Source organism: Calonectris borealis, chromosome Z, assembly GCF_964195595.1.
Source record: "Calonectris borealis chromosome Z, bCalBor7.hap1.2, whole genome shotgun sequence".
Classification (NCBI taxonomy): domain Eukaryota; kingdom Metazoa; phylum Chordata; class Aves; order Procellariiformes; family Procellariidae; genus Calonectris; species Calonectris borealis.
In genome coordinates this window covers 60972904-60981696 of record NC_134352.1, presented here as the reverse complement: position 1 = coordinate 60981696, position 8793 = coordinate 60972904, and positions in this window count along the sequence as shown.

The window sequence follows — 8793 nt, the reverse complement described above, 5'->3', positions numbered from 1 at the left end:
GGGGGGAGAAAATATAACAAGAGTCTCATGGGTCACAATATCACTCATCAATTACCGTCACGGGCAAAACAGACTCAACTTGGGGAAAATTAATTTACTACCAATCAAATCAGTGTAAGATAATGAGAAATAAAACCAAATCTTAAAACACTTTCCCCCGACCCCTCCCTTATTCCTGGGCTCTCCTTTACTCCTGATTTTCTCTGCCTCCTTCCCCTGAGCAGCACAGGGGGATGAGGAATGGGAGTTGCCGTCAGTCCATCACATGTTATCTTTGCCATCCCTTACTCCTCACTCTCTTCCCTTGCTCCAGCGTGGGGTCCCTCCCATAGGAGTCCTCCATGAACTTCTCCAACCTGGGTCCTTCCCACGGTCTGCAGTTCTTCACAAACTACTCCAGCATAAGTCCTTTCAACGAGGTGCAGTCCTTCAGGAATGGACTGCTCCAGCATGGGTCCCCTGCAGGGTCACAGGTCCTGCCAGGAGCTTGCTCCAGTGTGGGCTCTCCACGGGGTCACAGCCTCCTTTGGGTGCATCCACCTGCTCTGGCCTACCTGGGCTGCAGGTGGATATCTGCTCCACCATGGACCTCCATGGGCTGCCGGGGGACAACCTGCTTCACCATGGTCTTCACCGGCTACAGGGGAATCTCTGCTCCAGCTCCTGCTCTCCCCTCCTTCTCCACTGACCTTGCTGTCTGCAGAGTTGTTTCTCCCACATATTCTCACTCCTTTCCCCCAGTTGCTGTTGTGCAGCAGTTTTTTTCCCCTTCTTAAATATGTTATCCCAGAGGTGCTATCACCATGGCTGATGGACTTGACCTTGGCCATCAGCGGGTCCACCTTGGAGCTGGCTGGCATTGGCTCTGTCAGACATGGAGGAAGCTTCTGGCATCTTCTCACAGAAGCCACCCCTGTAGCCCCCCACTACCAAACCCTTGCCATGCAAACCCAATACAGTTTGGCTGACAAGCTGTTGCTTTTTCTCATGCTCCTGCACACCCCCTGTAGATTCGTGTGTTTTCTTTGCTTTCTCCTATGTGAAATAACTGTTATTTTGACTGCATTCATGCTAGTGCAGGTATGGGAGAGCCAAACAGACCAAGGTGATATTGTGATGGCACAGTACCCAAACATGGCAAAGAAAATAGGCAGCTCTAGGATCAATGGCTCAAAAGTGTGAGAAAAATGATCAGTGATCACTAAACAAACCTAAATCAGAAATGAAATGCCTTCACTGCCTCTATTTTTTAAAGGAAAAATAGTAATGTGTTATTTAGATCTCTGTGGTGTATTTACAGCCCTCTGTGCTTCTCATATTACACAGCCCTACCTGTGGGAAAGGAAGGTTTTTCTCTATTTGTATTTACAGCCAAGATGTTAAGTGTGCTTTGACATATTTGAATATACATGTATATATTAGGTTTTGACAGTGCTTTTGTGGAATTCTAAATAAAAAGTATCATGCCTTATGCATGTGGCATAGGGTCCTTTTACATTATACCTTCCTTGTGTCATCTCACGGGCAGTAGGGTTTGTGTTCTGAACTGTGTGTAAAATGTACAGGCAGGGGGAAATGTGGTGGGGGTTTTTCCCTACGTGTGTGGAAGATCAGTTCCATAAGAAGGTGGAGGTCCTTTTTTATGGACACACATTCCTTATGGCAGACACATACAGAGAGTTGCTTTGGGACTGGGAAAGCTTTGACCCACCCACCATTTCGTCTATATAATTTTTGGAGCTGCTTTGCTGCTCAATTCTTGTAAAAAACAAACAAAGAAAACCCCACAGATTTTAATTTTGTCTTGTCACAGGGAGGACTATTCTTCTGGAAGCCCACCAGGGGAGATTGCTCTTGTTGTGCTGCAGGTGATTTAATATTACTTCTTATCTCATATCATTGACAGCTCTGAATGTTTTGTGAATAAGTGAGCCACAATTTTGGCCTATTTCTGCTGGTTTTTTGCATTAATTAATTACTAAAGGTATGTGAAAACATCTTCCTTTGTTTAAGAAAAGTCCACATTTGAATGCAAACTAAACATACGGTTTCTTTCAGATCATATATGTAATATTGCACTCCTCATTGTATTGGTTTTGTTTCACTGACTGTTTTCTGTAGTCTAGTATTCTGACTGTATGCCCTGTTATTTATTTTTAATGAGATGCACTTCTGTTCTTTCACTGCTTACTAACACTTTAATTTGAGAAGCAGTTTTAACTAGCCCCGCAAATATCCAATGTTCTTTGCAAAGTCAAGTCCATTTCCTGCAATAACCTTGCTTTGACCTGTTATCAGTTATATCACAAATTATTCAGTCTCTAATTGGTTCATCTTTTAACTACAAATTCACATGACTTAGCTTTATTACATAGCTCCGTGACAAGCTTGTGTGGATCAAAGCAGTCTCACATTTTTAAGGAACGTTTTCTAGCAGCTTGCAACTCCCTTTGTTCTACTGCGTGAATATATTCTTATCATTATTAATATTAGTTTTTTAGACATACTGCTGTCATTCTTAAAGCTCTCAATTGTGTTTTAGGCCTCATCATGTGGAACACTGTTCAAAACCTGACAAGTCTTTAGGACAGAGAGCATGAGGTATAGCAGTATGGAGGATTTTCTCCTTTCTCTGTTTTCTCAGAAAATCTGAGGATGCTGTAGCTTCTTACTCCTTTTAGCCAGATCCTAACCAAACAGAAGGATGAAGTTTGCTTGGTATCTACCAAAAATATAGTTTAATACTGTAACAAGTAACTAGCATGCAATGTGCACATGGATGGTAAAAGCCTAGTTGCTGTCTCTCTGACCTCTTGCACTTTTAACATGAGACGAAGTCTCAGCACCTGTTTTTAATAAGAAATGAACATCTAAACCAGACAAAAGCCTGACAGAGGAGGACTTTCAAGACATAATCCAGGCCAGTACTCAAACATAACCATTTGCAGTAAATGCATATTGGAGCTGGACAGCTAGAAAGGACTTGCCTCTTTCCCACAGTCTCCATAGAGAATTTTTTTTATTAAAATAAGCAAAAAGAGGATTTGTTATCTTTTTCCATGCAGAACATTATATTATCTGCCCTGCTACCCTTTATTCAGACGCATGGCCAGATCTCTAGCGGCTGCTCAGGATGCATCACAAAAAGGGAGAAAGAGTCTTTTCCTTGATGCAGCCACCACCTAAAACAATGCTTGAAGGAGAAAAGCTATTCAGTCAGCCCAAGCATCCATTCATATTGCTTAGGGCTTGTTGTGCTGCAGTCTCTCATCTCTCCATTAATTAATGGTGAAAATACATATAACTAGGAAAACAGCAAACGTAAGCAGGGAATTAATTTATTTTTCATAAATAGGGAATGCCTCATCAGTAGAAAAGCAAAGGCTTGAAGTGTCTCTTCATGTTCCAATTTTTGTTCTGAAGCTGCCTGTTTGGTTGCTTTCTCATCTCTTCTATTTAAACCAAACAACAATCAATTTATTATGACATTAAAAAAATATTGTGGCTAAGGGAGAAAGTACTTTTGAGAGAGATTCAAGTTCAGCAGCTGGAAATGAGGGGGAAAAAATTGGGACTACACCAGTCTAATTGATTTTGTTATAGAACAAAATTAGCTGAAGCCAAAGAGCAGTAAAATGCACTCACGTTTATTGTAAGCATTTGAAGCTGTGCTAAATGGAAGGGAAAAAAAAATCTGCTCTTTGCTCATGGCACAGGGCATTTATTAGAAAATAAAAATAATTAGTTGTAGAAACAACAATTGAATTGTGCAAAGTGTTTTGCCTGGATTCCAGGAATGGCAGCTTTAATGAGGCCCTACACTTTACAAATGCTAAAGCAGTTCTTAAATGGGGTTTAATAGGATATTTTCACTTTCTTTCAGCTCTTTGTTCTCAAACATGTAGGTGCCCCAGAGCGCACACATTTAATTTAAGCAAGTTTTACACAAATTCATCTGCTGTACCTGATGAATATGCTACTAAACATACAACAACTCCCTATCAGGTCCTCACACAAGAAATCAGTGGCCTTCAAATCAAATCAGAGGCCTATTTGCTTCTTGTACTCAGCATTACAAAAAAGGATTTTAATTAGCCAAGAGACACTGTTCCCATTGCCCATGAAATGCAACTGGAATCCTAATTTCTCAACCACACCTAAGATTAATTAACTTCTGGGAAACAATGTTTAACAAGCCACTGTTGGCTAGAGTGAGGAACATGACCTGCCACCATACTGTAAATATCTGATAGGCTTTATACTTTGGGTTGTGAATATAATGGATTCATTTCAAAGGTGCGTCTCTTAAAAAGGAGGGAACAAATAAAACTGTGCAACAGTGTGTTGTCTCTTTTGGAGATGCACTGAACCATTAGGAATTGTTTGGAGTTCAAGTTTTGCTCGGCTTTGCTTTTCTTCAGGGACAATATGGCAAACTTGAGGCATAGATGGACCATCACCTCAACAGGTATCAAAAAAGTAAAATCCACCATTAGAAAAAGTGCTGTCGTAACCCTGCTAGTACCAGACCAACGGGTCCTAATGCATCAGGAATTCTCAGTCTTGTATAGGTAAGCAAAAACACACTAAGAATACCTCTGTTACATTTTGATCTCTCTGTTACATTTTTATCTGCTTAGTTAAAGCATGATGAAAATAAATTTTTTTAATACCTGAAAACAGAGTCGGGAGGAGGGATGTTGGTGTTGGTGTGGGGTTTTCTTTCATTTGTTTCTGCTTTGCTTTACAATTTTATTGGTTGATTTTGGTCTTTCTAGAAGAAGAGATGAGTATAAAATGACAAGAAAATAATTTAGTGGGCTAATATCTTGTCAACTTCTGGAACAGTTTGCCCTGACCTGAAATCCAGGGGGATGTTCACACCAGTTTCAAATATTCTTTCAAGAAATGCATGCGGATGTGCATGTGTGTTTGAAGTAGCTTGAGTTTTTTTGTGATAGATTTTTAGATGCTTTATTTTTCCAGCACCATTATTGTTTTTTGCTGTTTGGGGAACAGAAGGAATTCTTCCTTCCAGCCACCTTCTATGGGCTTGCTTTAATTATTGATATCTTTCTTAACCTTTTCCTAGCTTTGCTAGAATATTTCTGCTAGAATTTTTTGCACATCAGAATGCAAAGCCAGCAGAACAGAGTGTACACAATTTACAGTTTCAAAATTTCTTGACTATAAAACTGCAGGCAAGGGCTGAAATCCTCTGTGGGTTGAAATCCTCTGTGGGTTGAATGGAGAGCTCCAAAGAGTCTGGGGAGTTCCCAGCCTTCTAGGGTATTGCTAGCCTTCTGTGTTGCTACCAACCCCGCAGCTTAGTGGCCCCTTCCAAACCATTTGAAGTTATCGCTTCAATTTCCAGTGGAGCAATTGTCCAGTCTGTAAGAAACAATTATCACACTGCATAGCAATTTAGAGAAGATACTGAATAGATATGGAGACGGGGTGACTGAACAGAATGTGGCCTCCTTCAGTTCAGAGCTGAGGTCCATTAAGGGCGCTTACGTGATTGCAGTCTGCTCTGCTTGTGAATACAAATAGGAATTTGATCATGAAGGATCTAAAAATTTTGAATTGAAAGAATTTTCAGACAGGTAATGGCAAGGCAGCTAACATTTAGGGAGTAGATTCTTGAACTGCCCATTCTGATGCTCACTAGAATATTTTTCATTGCTTAATATACGGTCTGCATCTCAAAAGGATGGATTTGACAATGCCAGAAAGTGTTAAATATACCTTAAAATAGAAATCAGTTTGCACTCACCTGAGCACATCTGGTAACCTCATAACCCATAAAGTCTTCCTGGGTATCTCAGCAGCACCTCACATAGCAGGGAGATGCTCTGGACTTCATGGACCTTGTAGTAATTCTCACAGTGAAATCAACACTAAAAACTGCGGACGGCAAACCTTCCAACCTTGGGGTGTCCAGGAAGTAATCTACTGCAGGCCAAACAGGAGAGAAAGATTTAATAATAAGTAAATAAAAAACAGTTCTCTGTCCCTTTAGTCTCCTTATTATCTTTGACTTTGACTGATTGTACAAAAGAGGTGTACAAACATCTCCACCGCAGCTTGTTATGGAAAGCATTATATGAGTGATGTATCTGAATAATAGATGAAACAAGCATATAGACATCCAGCCAGAGTGCTACATTCACTTAACTCTGGCTGCTAGGAAAACCTGTATAAAAACTGTAAATGTAGCTGTTTAGTCCCTAAAAGGGAACTGAACCAAAAGGGAAAGTACATTCTCTTATTTTAGAGCCAATCCATGAAACAGCTACAGTTATACATACTTCAATATACTGCCTAATGAAATGCCTGGGTCTTGGTACAGATTTGTAAGTGTGTCACTGACAGCAATGATTCCACACAAAAATAAAAATAACGAATGGTTCACAATTGAATATCCAGCCAAAAAAGCATGTACATGTGTTGCGAGAGTAAATAAGCTTTGTTAGAATAGTGTTGCTATTCTAAAGGAGAAGGGAGATTAAGAGCCTCATTTCTACTGAGGGGAAAAATCATTGTATTTCTTATATTGTCCATCTGATCTAAATCCAGATCAACTGATCAAATGTCAGTCAGGACAACATATGTCTTGTCCACTTATTTACCTAGAATCAGAGAAGGGGGAAAACACATAATTGCTTCCCTAACAGAATCACACCGTTAGATTGATTATTGAAGCCATGAATGAAATCTGAATGCTCCGTTACTCAAAGCTAAATAAATATTTACGGTTCTACAACCATCACTTGTGATAAAAACAGGTTAGGAGCTGAGACTTGAGTTTAAATGTATATCTAACTCTGTCAGAAATATGTACAGTTTGAATGCAGGTGTATTTTTAACATCAGACGGTGATTGGAAAGCAGCAGGGCAAATCATTGAGGAACCAACAAGATAAACAGCTGCCAAAACATGTTGCCCATTATGACATCAATATTCCAATGCAGTAATAAGATTTGGAATTAAAATTATGTTTGCTTTCATTGGAGACCTGGAATAACAATGAGAAGACTGTAATACCAGATTGTCCGTCTCTCTAGAGTAGCACGCACAATATTCAGTATACGTAGGCAAAATAAAAGAAATGTTAGGTCCACCCAAATATTCAAAAACTATCATATTTTTCATATATATAATATTTATAAAAAAGAAGAACAAGGCTAAAGAAGATTCCTTACATAGAGAATAAATTAATAACTTAGTAATTATCCTTTGGAGGAGAAAGACATAATTTTGTACATAAGGAGCTAAAGCTTTTATTTGTTGTCTCACTAAAACACTAAAATTTTGAGCGTATAAGGCATACTCCACTTCCTATCTGCTAGTGTACCAAGCTTTGTGATGAGCACACTATATATGTTTTATGATGTGGAGTTAGGGTCTAGATGAAAACTTTGAGATTTGCATTTTTATCCTGCCTTGACCTTTTGGCTTCACTCCTTAATTAAGCAAGGCATGGTAAAGAAAGAGATTATTATGAGGTGGCTGGGTCCCCAGGGCGTTATGAGGTACCAGCCACAGTTAAGCTATCTCAAGACAACCATGTTCTCTAGAGTTACTTTATTGCTATTATAAAAAATCTTTATTATGGGGAAAAATATGTATTTTTATGCTAGAAGAAGATGAAGATGACAGTTTAGGATGTTGAATGGTAGTTTCAGCTGAGCTTTGTGCCCACAGAGACTGTAAAACATCGAAGACTGGGCGGCCTTTGATTGGCTCCTTTGGATCCTAAAGGGGTAGATTAATCTTTGTAAAATTCATAGTTGGAACATTGTACCATTAACTGGCACTTTCCAGTTATCAAGATATTTTATGAAACTGAAAAAGTCCTATTACACTTGCTAAAAAGGCAACTTTGGGGGTGTGGCTGTCATGAAACCATTTCATCTCTGGAGTATTAGATACTTTCCACTGTGCCCCATGCTTGATAAAGCCGCAGGATGTGGATCTTCATCTGATAACTTCTATTATTTTCTTCTCTGCTAATTACACCCTAACTAAGGACCCAATCATATAGCATGCTGAGCTTCCTCAATTTTCTCTCTTTGTCAGTTGGAATTGAGAGCGTATTTAAACCCATATGGGACCAGGCCTTAGCTCCTCATTTTTTAAATCACACCTCTGTTTTTCAAGTATGATGTCCTCTTTTTAACCTCTGTGATAAATATGTGACGCACACACAGGAGCTGGTATCTTCTCGGCATCTGAGGGGAGTGAATATACAATGTTCCTGTTGGTTTTAAGCTTTCTGCAGTATTCCTCACATTAAAGCTTTTGTGTATCTACCCTCTGCGCTGTTGCAGTGGGTATCAGTGGTATCAGTGGGTATCAGACCAGTGGGTATCAGAAAATATGCATGTATTTACAGAGCTTAAAAGGTAGTCCTACTTTGAGGAGCTAATCCAGGAACACAATGATTACTCTAAGGGACTTAGGCTCATGAAGTGCTCCTTGTAGTAAAACAGTATGAATGTTCCATGGACCAAAGAAAGATACAGAAGAGACATATGTCTTTAAGACTAGATATGGCCTACTTGACAACACATTGATTTATCTCCACCACTGTTCTGAGGCTGGCTTAGAGATATTTGATTTACAGTGGATAGATTGCCTCCTGTTAAATAAAGTCCTGGGTCATTGTTCATAAACCTGAACTGCATATAGCAATCTGAATGCATTGTTAAAATACTGCGGTGGAGTTCATAGTGCCTTATTAAGCTCTGTAGTTCAAAGATTAATAATACTTAAAAGGATAAAAACCTT